General features: G+C 33.7%; 1 pseudogene; it reads right to left on the bottom strand.

Annotated features, from left to right (window-relative positions):
* The window catches only part of LOC110215096 (phosphatidylinositol 3,4,5-trisphosphate 5-phosphatase 2 pseudogene), a 68,763-nt pseudogene extending 57,743 nt beyond the window's left edge, over positions 1 to 11,020 (bottom strand).
* Positions 11,021 to 14,169: the final 3,149 nt, after the last annotated feature.

Below are 14,169 nucleotides of genomic sequence, written 5' to 3'. Positions count from 1 at the left end.
AATAAAATATCATTATGTCAGTGTGATTAACATTAAAATCTCATGGGGTGGTGTTGAAAATATAACAAAAGAGAAAGTGTAAATGTAGCAGAGTGAGTACTAAGCACTACTTAAAGAAACAGGAATCTGACTCTGGGCAAAAATGAAGCTCCTTTAAGACTTTGAATAAGTCACTTGGCAGCTCTCAGTCACTATTTCCTCATCAATAAAATGAAGAAAACAATTCCAATCCAAGATATACCAATCATTGGGAGAGGTAAAAACTATGTACAAAATATTTTAAAAATACAAAGTATTGAAAAAATTTGAGGCATTGGTATTAAAAAACTCAGTATAATTATTGGTTTACATTTTATGTGGTGTTGTTGTTCTTTATCATTTTTAATCATGACTATCATCCTTTTTTGGGGTTGACAAAGATACTGGAGTAGTTTTCCACTTCCTTCTCCAGTGGATTAAGCTTCCTTATGTAATATTGTCTTCCTAAAAACACTTACATAGATAATGCAAGTATTTTTTTTCTATTTTACAAATAGGAATATGAATAATATATATGCATATATGTGTATGTATATATATATATATATAATATATATATATATACATATATATAATATATATATATATATATATATATAAATATATATATATTATATATATATATATATGTATATACATATATATTACTGTAAGTGCAGTGCTTTTTTGACTACACTACTTATACTTGGGGATTTGGTCTTATTAATAAAGAGCCATAAAATTGTTTTGAAAAATAATGGTCTCTTCATCTGGTGTCCTGAACTCTGCCCAGGCTCAGGAAACAGTAGTTGAATATGAAAGCCACAGCCTGAATTGGTATTAATGGTGTGAATCTTTTATCTTTTTTAGACATGTGTTATTCTATCCATAATTTCCCTTTAAGAGACTATATTTTAGTCATAGAATGTTCATATTTTATGTTGTAATCATGTTATCTTGTATCAATGTTATAATGTAAATCATTCTTCATTTATGAAAGACCTGTTTATTCAGAGTGTACCATAAATATATAATTAAACTTCTAAGTCTGTTTTAGGAAATTCTGACCTATAGGTGACTAGATATTTTGGACAAAAGGGCCTATGGTATCATATCCTTTACCAGTTAAGAAAAAAATAAAAGCTGAAATGAAAACATTGGTTTAATAACAAAAAACAAATTGTAGCACTGAGTGTCTTCAGCAAAGCTATAAATCCCTAGGGTATATTTTAAATATTCCAGTCAGGGCTATCTTCTTTGCATTTGATTCTCCATGTTCTCCTTAACACAAATTGGGAAACACATTTCACTTCTCTTCTAAGCTAATATCCTAAATGAACACAAAGAAGATGTATTTTTTCAGGGTTTTTTTCTTTCCTCCATTGTTTGTGATGTCCTTTCAGAAGTTTGACAGTAACATCCCTTTCTCTATTGATTTGTTCTCTTCCATTTGGCAAATATTGATTTTTTCCCTGCATTTACAACATGACTCCATTTTATTTAATTCTCCATCTATGAATCAGCATTGTTGACAACATGAGCTGAAACATCTAGAACTTAGCGACATATCCCTGATTGAATTGCTCTCCTATAGGGAAACAGAGTTGGGTCTTCCAGTGGGTTCTATAAAAGAGTCCAGTTATATTTATTTTACAGAATAAAAAAAATAAATTAATCTACTGGGACCAATGAGTCCAGGTTTTCTTATGAAGATTTTATGATGTCAAGTTCAGCAAAATGGGGGAAGTGAGTTTAAATTCATGAAAGAGGAAGGGTATCCCATGATCTCTTTTTCAAACTCCTACATGCAGGCCCAACAAGTGGTATGAGCTGGTATATTATAATCAATAGAAGTTCCACAATTTTTGTTTGCTTATTTTAATGGAGACATAGTTTATTCACTATTTTCTATATGTGATTTGTTTTTATATAACTTGTATTTTGTGGGAAGGGGTCAAGCAGGCAAGTATAATTTTGGGGCTACCTTCTTCCATTAAAAACTGGTGATCAGGGAAGGAACTTTTGTTATTATACCTGTACATCAGCAATTGTAGGGGAGAGATGTAATATGCAGGGATGTATAGATATATTCAGTCTGGATTTTCTCTCAGAGATGGGAGAAAACAGAACCCAACTGCAATACTTCTCCTATTCCCCTTGAGATAGGAATCACAGTATCTCTTAGAGATTCATAAGACAGTTTCCAGAGATATTTATCTATCCCACCATGTAGTTATATTTTATGGACACACATGTCTTACATGGGAACTCACAGTCATCTTTCATGAGATGAACATGAGAACAGATGGTAAGTAAGAATCTAATACTGCATTCCAAGGAAACAACATTCTCTCTCTCTCTCTCTCTCTCTCTCTCTCTCTCTCTCTCTCTCTCTCTCTCTCTCTCTCTCTCTCTCTCTCTCCCTTTTCCTCTCTCTCCAGATGTACCTACTAACAGATGTACTTATTAATTAAGAGAACATGAAGGAGATAATTAAGGGGAACGTGATGGATCAGCAGAACTACTTTTAGTCAGGTGGCCAAAAGAATTAAACTCTTGGGAAGGGAACATTAGTTAGAACTTTAAGGAATAAAAAAAAAATGTTGAAGAATTTTATGTTTTGCTTTGTTTTGCTTTTGTTTAAATTTGGCAGCTTCACACAAACTAAATGTTGTAGCACAATGATGAATGTAGTTTTCAGGCTATAACACAGCATTACTTGCCAAGGATACCAGAAATGATACAGTCTGAAATCAACAGCCCATAATTTGCTCATTTGACAGGTGTCTGCCTTGCTGTGTCACAAGCTGGATTGTCAGTGTGTTCATCCTTTCATTCAATTCCAAACAAGAGATCCTGGAAGAACACATCAGCCCTGGAACTCACACCTCATCATTGACCTATGCTCCTGAGGCCCATGTGATTTGAGTGTAGAGCAGAGAGCTCCTGCCAGTACCTCCATCTCTTCATTTCCCATTTGAATGTACTCCTTTGGATTTCTCCACCACAGGCCTGTACCAAGTACCAACTTTTCCCTTCTCTTCATCCACTTTTAAGTTTCCTTTTTCATGCTGTCTCTTCCCACTAGATTACAAACTCCTTGAGGGCTAGGACTTGCTTTTTGTTATATTTGCATCATGTTCTATATCACATTTACTATGTGCCAGTGTCTGGCACATAACTGGTGTTTAGTCTCACTATCACCTAATGGGGGAGACAAAATGCAGACAACTATGTACAACCAAGCAACATAACAGGATTAGACATAACCAACAGAGAGAAGGCTCTAAGATTAAGAGGAATAGGGAAATTCTTCCTGTAGAATGTGGATTTTAACTGAGATTTGAAGGAAACTAGGGAAGCCAGAAAGCAGAGATGAATAGTGAGAGTATTCCAAGAGTAAGACACAGATGGCATACATTATCAGATTTACAGAGGACACAAGGTTAGAGGGGATAGCTCACATGCAGATGACACAGGAAAAAACCGTCATTATAGAACACTGAGGCAAATATAGTAATTTAATATTAATGAGGATACACACACACACACATATATGTATATGTGTATATATATAATATTTCCAAATAAAAAATGAAGAAGATAAACTGGGCAGCAATTTTTTAAACATAATCTGAGGATTTTATTGTTCTACAAAATCATGTGACTAAATTGTGTGATATAACAAAGAAGTAATTTCTTTTTTTTTTGGTGTTTTTTCTTTTATTTATTTTTAGTTTTCAACATTTACTTCCATAAGATTTTGAGTTTTCAATTTACTCCTCCTCCCACTTCTTCCCTCACCCAGATAATGCATAAGCCAATATAGGTTCCACACATACATTCATATTAAGCATGTTTTCCCAGTAGTCATGATGTAAAGAACAATTAGAAAAAATGGGAGTAACAGTGAGAATGAAGCGATAAAACAAAAATAACAAAGGAAAAGAAGAGCAAATGTTATGCTTCCATCTGCACCCTGAATCAATTCTTTCGCTGGGTGTGAATAGCAATTTCTATCATGAATATTCTGGAGTTGTCTTAGATTTTTGCATTGCTGTGAAGAGTCAGTCATCCCATAATGTGGTCATTACTGTGCACAAGGTTCTCCTGGTTCTGCTCATTTTCACTCAGCATCAGTCCATACAAGTCTTTCCAATTTTCTTGGAAGCCCTCTTGCTCATCATTTCTTATAGCAAAATAGTATTACACTGCATTCATAAACCACAACATGTCCATCCATTCCTCAATTGATGGTCATCCCCTCAATTTCCAATTCTTGGCCACCACAAAAAAGCCAGTATAAATATTTTTGTATATGTGGGTCCTTTTCCCATTTTTGTGATCTCTTTGGGATACAGACCTAGAAATAGTATTGCTAGGTCAAAAAAGAAGTAATTTCTTAAGCTGCATAAAGAGAAGCATAGCTTTCAGTACTAGCACAGGTAGAGTGCTACTGTACTCTGCTTTATTCAGAATATATCTGGAGTATTGTGTTATATTCTGTTAGTCACAATTCAAGAGGTACTTTGATAAACTGTAGAGTCCAATGGAGGATAGGTAGGATAGTAAAGAGACTCAAGACCATGCAACATGAGGATCCATGGAAGGAGATGCTTAATCTGTGGAATAGAAAACAAAAGGGAGCATGATAGTTGTCTTTAAGTATTCAAAATATTGTGGAAGAGAGTTAAGAATTAATTTTGCATGGTCACCACACAGAATTAGGAAAAGTGATTAGATGTTGGAAAAAGGTAATTTGTGATCAAATATAAAGGGAAATCATCTAACAGTAAAATGTACTCTAAAGCAGAATGCAGTGCTTTGAAAAGTCATTGGTTCCTCAGCTGAGGCACTCAAGAAAAGGATAGTTGATGACATATAAGGTATAAACAAGACAATTTTGCTTCAGGTGTGGATTGTATGAGATACCTCTGATATCTCTCCCAATTATGAGTTTTTGTTTGTTATTCTATAGGCAGAGTTGAGCTCAAGAGAAAGGTGTAAAAAAATGCAAAAGTAAAGCTGGGATAATGCCCTGGTCAGTTTGTAGATCGCCAAATTATTCCATCTTTCCTGTCACTTAGGCCTCCCTTCAAAGTAATGATAAGAAAGCTGGGAAACAATTTTTACAGCCAGTATTTCTTATAAAAGCCTCACTTCTAAATATATATAGTGAACTGAGACAAGTTTATAGGAATATAAGTCATTCTCCAATTGACAAATTGTCAAAGAATATGAACAGGCAGTTTTCAATTGAAGAAATCAAAGCTTTCTATAATCATATAAGAATGCTCAAAATCATTATTGATTAAGAAATGCAAATTGAAACAACTCTGAGGTACCACATCATACCTATCAGATTAGCTAATATGACAAAACAGGAACATGATAAATATTGGAGACTTCACATTTATAGGATTGGCTAACATGACAAAAAAGAAAAATGATAAGATGTGGGAAAATCGGAACACTAATGCATTGTTGGTGGAGTTGCGAACTGACCCAACCATTCTGGAGAGCAATTTTGAACTATGCACAAATGGCAACCAAACTGCATACTCTACTAGGTCTATATCCCAAAGAGATAAAAAAGAGCTGGGAGGACCCACATATACAAAAATATTCATATCAACTCTTTGTTTGTGGTAGCAAAAATCAAAAATTGAGAGAATGCCCACCAATTGGGGAATGCCTGAATAAGTTGTGGGATATGAATGTAATGGAATACTATCATGCTATGTGAAATGATGAACAGGCAGATTTCAGAAACACCTGGACTTACATGAACTGATGCTGAGTGAAGTGAGCAGAACCGGGAGAACATTGTATACAGCAACAGTAACATTTTGCGGTGATTAACTATGATAGACAGCTCTTCTCAAGCAATACAATGATCCAAGACAATTCTAAAAGACTTGTGATGGAAAATGCTAACCACATCCAGAGAAAGGACTATGGAATCTGAATGCAGATTTTAACATACTATTTTCATTTTTTTTTCTAGTGTTTCTTTTCTTTTGTTCTCATTCTTCTTTGACTAACGTGTAAATACATTTAACATGATTGTACGTGTATCACCTACATCAGATTGCTTGCTTTCTTGGGGAGGAAGGAGAGAAGGTAAGAAGGGAGAAAAAATTGGATCTCCAAATTTTACAAAATGAATGTTGAAAACTATCTTCATATACAACTGGAAAACATAAAATACTGTTAAAGAAAAAATAGTTATGATGAATATCCTCATGGCATATGACACGTACTGAATTCCAACTTATTTGCCTGTAACACCAAGAGACTTGATCTAATTTTAAGTCATTGCTATTGGGCAATTGCAAGCACAAATGAGTACTGTATCATCAAGCTCCCTCTGTCATTCAGAAAGAAGCCCAAAGTGGATTGACAACCATCTTTGCCTTGAGTGATTGTGTAGCTATGTCAACGCGACACCATGTGTAAGGTAAACAGTAGTGCCAAGTCTAGGAGAGCAATCACACAATACCACTTCATCTGGGGAATTTTAAAGTCTGTTAACAACAGAATAAACCCATAGTTGTGGTATTTTGTTGGTATTGCCATTTTTCAAAGGACAATTGACTTATTTAACAATATTAACTCAATTCCATAATTGGCATTTAATAATGTTATTACATAATATTTTTATTCCCCAGATTAGTGCACTTTGACTTTCCTTAGCTTTTTTTTTTTTAATTGATCTGCGGAATACGTCTAAGGAATGATAATGTAAAAAAAAATTGCATGACAGCCATGGTCCTCATCAGTAAACATTATTGGTACACAACCCCCTATATATTAGTAGAACATAACTTGCAAATGTTAGTTTTCTAAATTTGTTTTTCACTTTCACAGTGGGGAAATAATCCAATCTCTCACAGCTGTAAGTATAAAACCGTCTGAACTCTATTCTGCCCTTGCTGTTTCTTCACATTATTTTTTTTAAGATGGATAAACAGGGGCTTGAATTTTGCTTTGCACAGAAATTCTTATTCAGTTTTAAAATGGCATACACTGACTATTGCTGTATTGTAAGACATAATGAATATTATCACTACAGGTATCATGGGAAGACATATGAACTGATGCAATGAGAAATAAGTAGAAAGAAGGAAAATATTTGTACATTGGTGGCAACAATATACATGTAAAGAACAACAAAACACTCCAAACAGAATGTTTTACAAATAGAATGATGTGCTTCTGCATCTAAGAAGGAACAAGCTGATAAAAACTGTGGGGGTCCTTTTTTTCTGTGTATGCATTCATGTGAGGTAATGAATGTTCAAAGACTTGAGTGGCAGCCTTTTTTGATGAATATATCTTCTGCTGAAAAGGCTGCTGAAATGAATGATGTATCAAGGTTGCTAAAGATCATATCAATCAGATCAGAATCCATCTTAACATGTCAAAATCTTATGGAGATTCAAGCGACCCCTACCACTTACTTTTTATAGCCTCCTTTAATCCAAAGTTACTTTTTTTTTTTAAAGCAGAGAAGTAGCATTTTGTAGAAGATGGAGAGCTGGCTTCAGCCAGCTGAAAAACCTAGGATCCTATCCTTCTAATGACACATGACACATGCTATTTTGGAGGAACTTTTTAGATAACCTAAGAATAAGAAACCAGACAATGAGTGATATTGATTTTGCAAGGGAAAGGTAAATGCTGTGAAAAGGTTCATCACCATATACTTTAGAGATTTCACACCTCCTTAATACTTTGCAAAGCTTAAATCGGTGGGTAGAGTTTGACATTCCTGGAGAAGGAAGTGGTGAACCACTCCCATATCTTTGCCAAGAAAACCCTATGGATAGTATTGATTTTATTATGGTCCATAGGCACAGGCACAAACTGACCACCAATAGAATTTTAAGTTATGAGCTGATTACTTTTCATGGACTGATGGATAGTAAATACTCATGCTACAAATAAAAGCCCAAAATATCCTGGAGAACACAATCAATAAATAAGGATTGAACCAGATCATTGTATAGACAAAATTATTTCTCATACCTAAAAACTGATCCATAAAAACTGAAGAGCAATGCCATAAATAGATGACACCACAATAAATATTACTAATCTCCAAGTTTTTTTGGGAAAAATGATTTCAAAATATAGAGACCAAGCAAAGGAGATAAAAATAACATTAGAAAAGATGAGTTATATGTTATCTCTTCTGCCTTTTCTGCTTCCAAGAATGGAGCAAGGATATTTTCAGTGAGCTTACAATGAGGTCATATCCTAATATTTTTGTTGGTTCATTAGACTTCCATTAAACAAACAAAACATTTTATCTACCTATGTAATAGTCAGAACTACATTAATTAGAAAAGGATTAAAGCAGGAGAGTAACTTCTTCCAGGGCCATTTATGTCTCACTAAAAAGATGTTAACAAGATACTACTACTTCTACTGCTACTAATTACTGTTTAAATAATATTATAAATACTACCACACAGAAAACAACTTAGTCATAAAAGTTTCTTTGGCAGACTATAGTTATGTTAACTCATATGTGAGGAACATGTATATATACCAGGGTAAAAGCTTTATTAGTACTGCTCTGATGGCAGCTCATTATCAACAAGATTGTCATGGTTTATCTCCAATCTAGTTTAATTTGTTGCAAATCCATGATAATTAGTCATTGCAGCATGTTTTCTTGAAGAAAGACCATAGCTAATATGAATTTGGAATGTCTTCCTCATACCCTTTTGTTTGGAACGACTTATGGAAAGTTCATGTTCCTCTATTGGCAACCAGACAATATTAAGAGAAGTAGAGGAAGGTCCATCTCAAAAAATATAAGTCCTCTGTAGAGGATTTTCTTAGGGGAAAAGGACAAGGCATGAATATAAGATGGATAGATAGGAATGGCCTGTGGCCAGAATCCCTGAAAGGAACACCCATGTCAGTATGATCACAAATACATACAAGCACTAGCATCAGCTAACATTTGTATAGACATAACCAGTGGTTGCCCATTGCCCCATATGATCCTGGGAGTCAATTAGCCAGCAAGTATATATTAAGCACTTATTATGTTCCAGGTATTGTGCTAAAGCTCTGGAGATGCAAAGAAACACAAAAACCTGCTCTTAAGGAGAATAACTGTGGAAACAACATGAAAATACATAGGTACATACAATATATTTGTCTCAGTGTGTATATGTTTGTGTAGGTATACACATGCATATATTACACACACACACACATATGTCAATATGTCTATATATGTATGTATACATGCATAAATATATGTATATGTGTATAGGTAAAGTTGTGTTTTCATGTATGTGTATGCATAGAAGAAAGCTCAGCATGTGAGTGCACACACACACACACACACACACAGACACACACACACACACACACACACATCCTCATACGCAGACCTTTCCATTGCTATATAGATAAATAGACAGAAAGACAGATGGAGGGGAATCTGAAAGGAGATTTTAAAAGTCCTCTTGCAGAAGATAAGATATGAAAGGCATTTTGAAGAAAGCCAATGAAACCAAAGGGTGGAAGTGAGTGAGCAGAGCATTTCAGGCATACAGAACTAAGGGAAGGAGGGAAGTTGGAGTGTTGTGTTCCAGGACCTCTAAGTAGGCAAGAATTTCTCTGTTCTAAAATGTGTGGTGGACAATAAAAGGTAATCAGGTTGGAAAGTCAACAGAGCTGACAAAAATACTTTATTAATGTCTAACTGCCAGCCCAATGGGCTATCTACATAAAACTTCATGATTGTTAAGGATATTACTTCATGTTTACAAAGACATTTGATGATCTCTTTAAGCTTATGAGAGAAAAATTTGTTTTATTTTTAATTGCTAGTGTGCCTACCTGATAGAAATATAGTTGTATGATTTTAATGCACTTAATAACTCAATGTTCTTAAGAGACATTGATTTTCAGTATCTTCTGTTTCCCTTTGGTTTATATTTCTTTTTCTTCAATGGGAATTTGTATAGCAGGTGGTTAGTAACTGTTAGTTACTGGTTAGTCCCTGGATTTATTATTTATAATAAATAATATTATAACATATAATATTGTGTGTGTGTATATATATATATATATGTATATATATGTATATATACATGTATATATATATATACATATATATATATATAAAGATATAAAGTTTCTTTGTTACTTATTATGGAAATTTTTATTTGTCCTGTGTATTACCTGAGAATATATCCTCTGGCCCCTCTCCTGCCAATTTTATTTAAATGGTCCCTATTACCTTTATGTTAAGCTCCACTAATGGACACAGGCAAATCAGGGTGATGACTGTGGTGGTGGTGGTGATGATGATGGTTTTGATTGATATTTAATGCATGGAAGGCTAATATTTTAATTAAAAGACCTGGCTTCAAATACTTCTCCTGATACTTAGAAACTATGTGATGGGCAAGTTACTTAACCTCTCTGATACTTAGACACCTCTCTCACTGGGAGAATTTATAGATTATATAATCATATGGTCATAATGACAGCAATCACTAACTTTTATGCACTACTCTGAGCTTTGCAAAGCTGTATACATCATTTCTCCATCCTTTATAGAGAAAATTCTTTTACCACCATGATCTAGCAATTTTCTCATCTTTTTAATACTTCCTTGATTTCAGTCTTCTCAGTCTGGAAAACTCTTCCCCTCTGTGACCACTAACTGGTCAGTTTCTTCTGGATCCTTCATTTCAAGAAAGGTCAGCTTCAATATGCCATTTTCCCCTATGATAATGTAAGCTCCTTGAGAGCAAGGGTTAAGTTTCTTTATGCTTCCACTGTTCATATCTCTTATCTAGCACCTGGAACTTAGTAAGCAATTAATAAGTTTTTGCTGATTGACATCACTTTGGTTTTAGTCTGACAAAAAAAAAAATCTTGAAATTGGCAGGAGAGGTGGTACCATATTAAGAGATAAGGGATATAGAAATCACATTGTGCCTGGTCATTTACCTGCTGGATACATTTCAACGAGCAAGAGAAATGAAATAGAGATAAACCAGTTAACTTTTTGTCTGTTCTCATATGGCTAATCTAAGCTCAGGGTTTAAGTTTAGAAGCAAGGTGCATAAAGCATAGGTTGTCAATTTGTCCAGTAAAAAATAGGGAACAAAAGTAAGATTCTAGTAAACATATTTTGAAAAACTTCTTAAAGAAAGACATATTATAAATTGATTATGTAGAGCAGAAAATAAAATATCTTTTCATTTGCTAAGTCATGAATGTTCTGGGTCTGTTAGTTCTAAAAGTGAGAAGCTTGATATTTTAAAGGAGAGCAACTTATTAGTTCTGCTAACTTTTAAAATAGCAAAATAGACTTTGACATAAGTGGTCCTATGTGTTTTCATATTTCAATGTATATTAATTATCATAATAGCTTAGCATACAGAACATTACCCATAATCTAAGGGAAAATGGGAATCATTATTTAAAGGAGCAGTATATGGGGAAAAAGAAAACAGGGAGGGAAGAAAGAGGAGAAAGAATCACAGAGGAGGAGGAAAAATAGGAGAGGAAAAGAAGGAAGAGAAAGGAACATGTTGGAGATAATATTAACCATTCATTTTTCTTTTTTTCATCTTTTTAATATTTATGTTAAAAAGGAAAATTTTTAAATGTCTTCAATCTCTGTGACCTTGAACAAGCTACCTGTTTGTTCCTCAGTTACTTCATATGTATGCTAAGTAAAATATTACTCTTACTTCTTGTATCACCCATCAATAAAAAATTTTAAGGCTATAAAGCATTATTTAAATGTAAATTGTATCTACCGATGCAAAGGCAGGAAGTTGGATCTTATGATTTCTTGTGGTTCTTTCCAAGACTAAGATTTGGAATTCTTTGATTCTTAATTATGAGATTAAAATAAAGTTGTCTGAAGCTTTGAATAGCATTAATGCTGTACTTTTTACCCTAAAGACTAAAATTGTTTTTTAGTAGTATTAGTTGTTCACGATACCTCTAGAAACTTTAATCAAACTTGGCTATAATCAGTGAGACTAAAACACAGCCAAAAAAAAATCATACCTTTGATGATACCCCAAATGTATAAATTACCAATCTGCCCCATCTAACTAAAAGGTTTGGTTTGCTTCCTCCAGCAATAAGGTTCTGAGATGTGGGATGTAATTTGCTAAGACTAAGATGAAAAGCCTTTTAAATTTCACCTCATGATCTGGAGCTGGTGATAAGAGAGAAATATGGAGGCTCCACAACTCTTGAGAACCTATAAAACATTGTGCCTGCTTTAGCATTTATCAATTTTTAACTACTGCTACAAGGCTTCCAGCAATCAATTATTCCCTGGCTCAGTGAGGGACTCAAAGCTATACCAGATAAACCAGAAATCAATTTTACTGCCTTGTGGCTGGTTTCTAAATATGTTTCTTTTCAACCACATTTAAAACAAACAATGTTGAGTTTTTATTGTGGTTGTGACTATACTTTGTTTATACCTTACACTGAATTCAACTTTTTTTTTTTAAGTTTGAGGGAGGGAGGCATGGGCTTTAGGTTACTATTAATTATTATTACTATTATAATTTTGCTTACTCCTTCTGATGCACTACTGTTCAGGAGAAGTGTAACACGTGAAAAAAATGGATTCCCCCCACATCTAAAGTGAAGGAAACTGTTGGGGAATTGACCTGAAACTTTCTTCCTGTAAGATACCATCTTTCCTTACCACATCTCTTTCAGACTCTTCCATTTTGGTATACAAAATACTAGATAACATCCCTTAATGGTACCCTGTTCTTTGTCTACCTAGGTGTTCAGTTCATGAATATAATTTAAGTTTTATCTAAAAACTATTTTATTTATTGCAGTCTCTCTGCTGTTTAGTCAATGAGTTGTGTCCAATTTTTATCACCCTGTGGTCCATACAGTTTTCTTAGGAAAGATACTGAAGAAACTTGTCATTTCCTTCTCCAATGCATCCAGTGCATCCTTTTGTCAGGTAATTATAGGTTAAGTGCCATGCCCAGGGTCACATAGCTAGGAAGTATCTGACTTTTAATTTGAGCTCAGTCAGTGCTCTAACCACTGAATCACCAGCTCTCTGGATTCAAGTCTCAGATGTGTCCAAAACTTTTCATAATCTTATCCAGTTCTGCCCTAATCATTTCTTACCCTTAACCTCTATCTCTGTTTCTCTGTTTTCATTTCTTTAGTTTATTTCCCTTTAGTCTCCATTCTGATATATCCTTGGATTACTACAATAGTCCATTTGATCAGATTTGTGGGGGATTAGACGGATCACTTGCTCTCTGAAGGGGAAAAAAATGTTCCTCCAGTAATATAAAGAAGGCAGGTCAAAAGTATTTCAACTTTCAGACACTTACCTTGGTGTCATATAGATATCAAATGCTTAAATCATTATTGATTAAGTAATACTTCACAGATGAGCCAAGAATTCATTATACTCACCCAACTGATATGGTGACACTGAGATTCATACAGAAGTTAAATTGGGAGAGGGGAATGATTTGTTGCCCTGTTGAATACTTATTCATTTTATTAAAAAGTCCATTAGGAAATTCCTTCAATGACTTTTTCTTCTAATATGTATTTTTTTCAGGGAAACACAAAAAGGATGTGTTTATGCATAAAAATCTGTGAAATGTGTGAAAAACGATTATTTACTTAAGGGTTAATATCAAATTCCATTTGGTATTAAATGTAATTTTTAAAAGTTGCATTATAAGTAAGTAATAAAATATCATGATTGATATTTTTAACATAAGAGAAGAGGCACAATGCTTGGTGCTCTATTAGAACAAAAAAGACTGAATTTTGAGTAAGAGAACAGATTGAAATGCTAACTTTATTAATTTATATTAATAGTCTGAGTCAGGTTATCCTGATCAAGTATATTAAATTCTATAAGTCTCAAAAGTTTTTTTTTAAATTTTTAAATGTTTTCAAAATATTATTTATTTATTTTTAACATTCATTCCTTAAAAATTTTTATTTCCAAATTCTCTTCATCTCACTAGCCCCAGTCCCAGCCACTGAGAAGGTAAACAGTATGATATAAATTATATATTTGAAATTATGCAAAATATATCTACATATTATCCATATCACAAGAAAAATAAACAGAAAACTATATTC

The sequence above is a fragment of the Phascolarctos cinereus genome, unplaced genomic scaffold (genome assembly GCF_003287225.1).
Source record: "Phascolarctos cinereus isolate Bilbo 61053 unplaced genomic scaffold, phaCin_HiC Scaffold_2;HRSCAF=192, whole genome shotgun sequence".
NCBI classification, from domain to species: Eukaryota; Metazoa; Chordata; class Mammalia; order Diprotodontia; family Phascolarctidae; genus Phascolarctos; species Phascolarctos cinereus.
The sequence above is the reverse complement of the archived record's forward strand: the minus strand, read 5'-3'. Positions and strand labels throughout refer to the sequence as shown.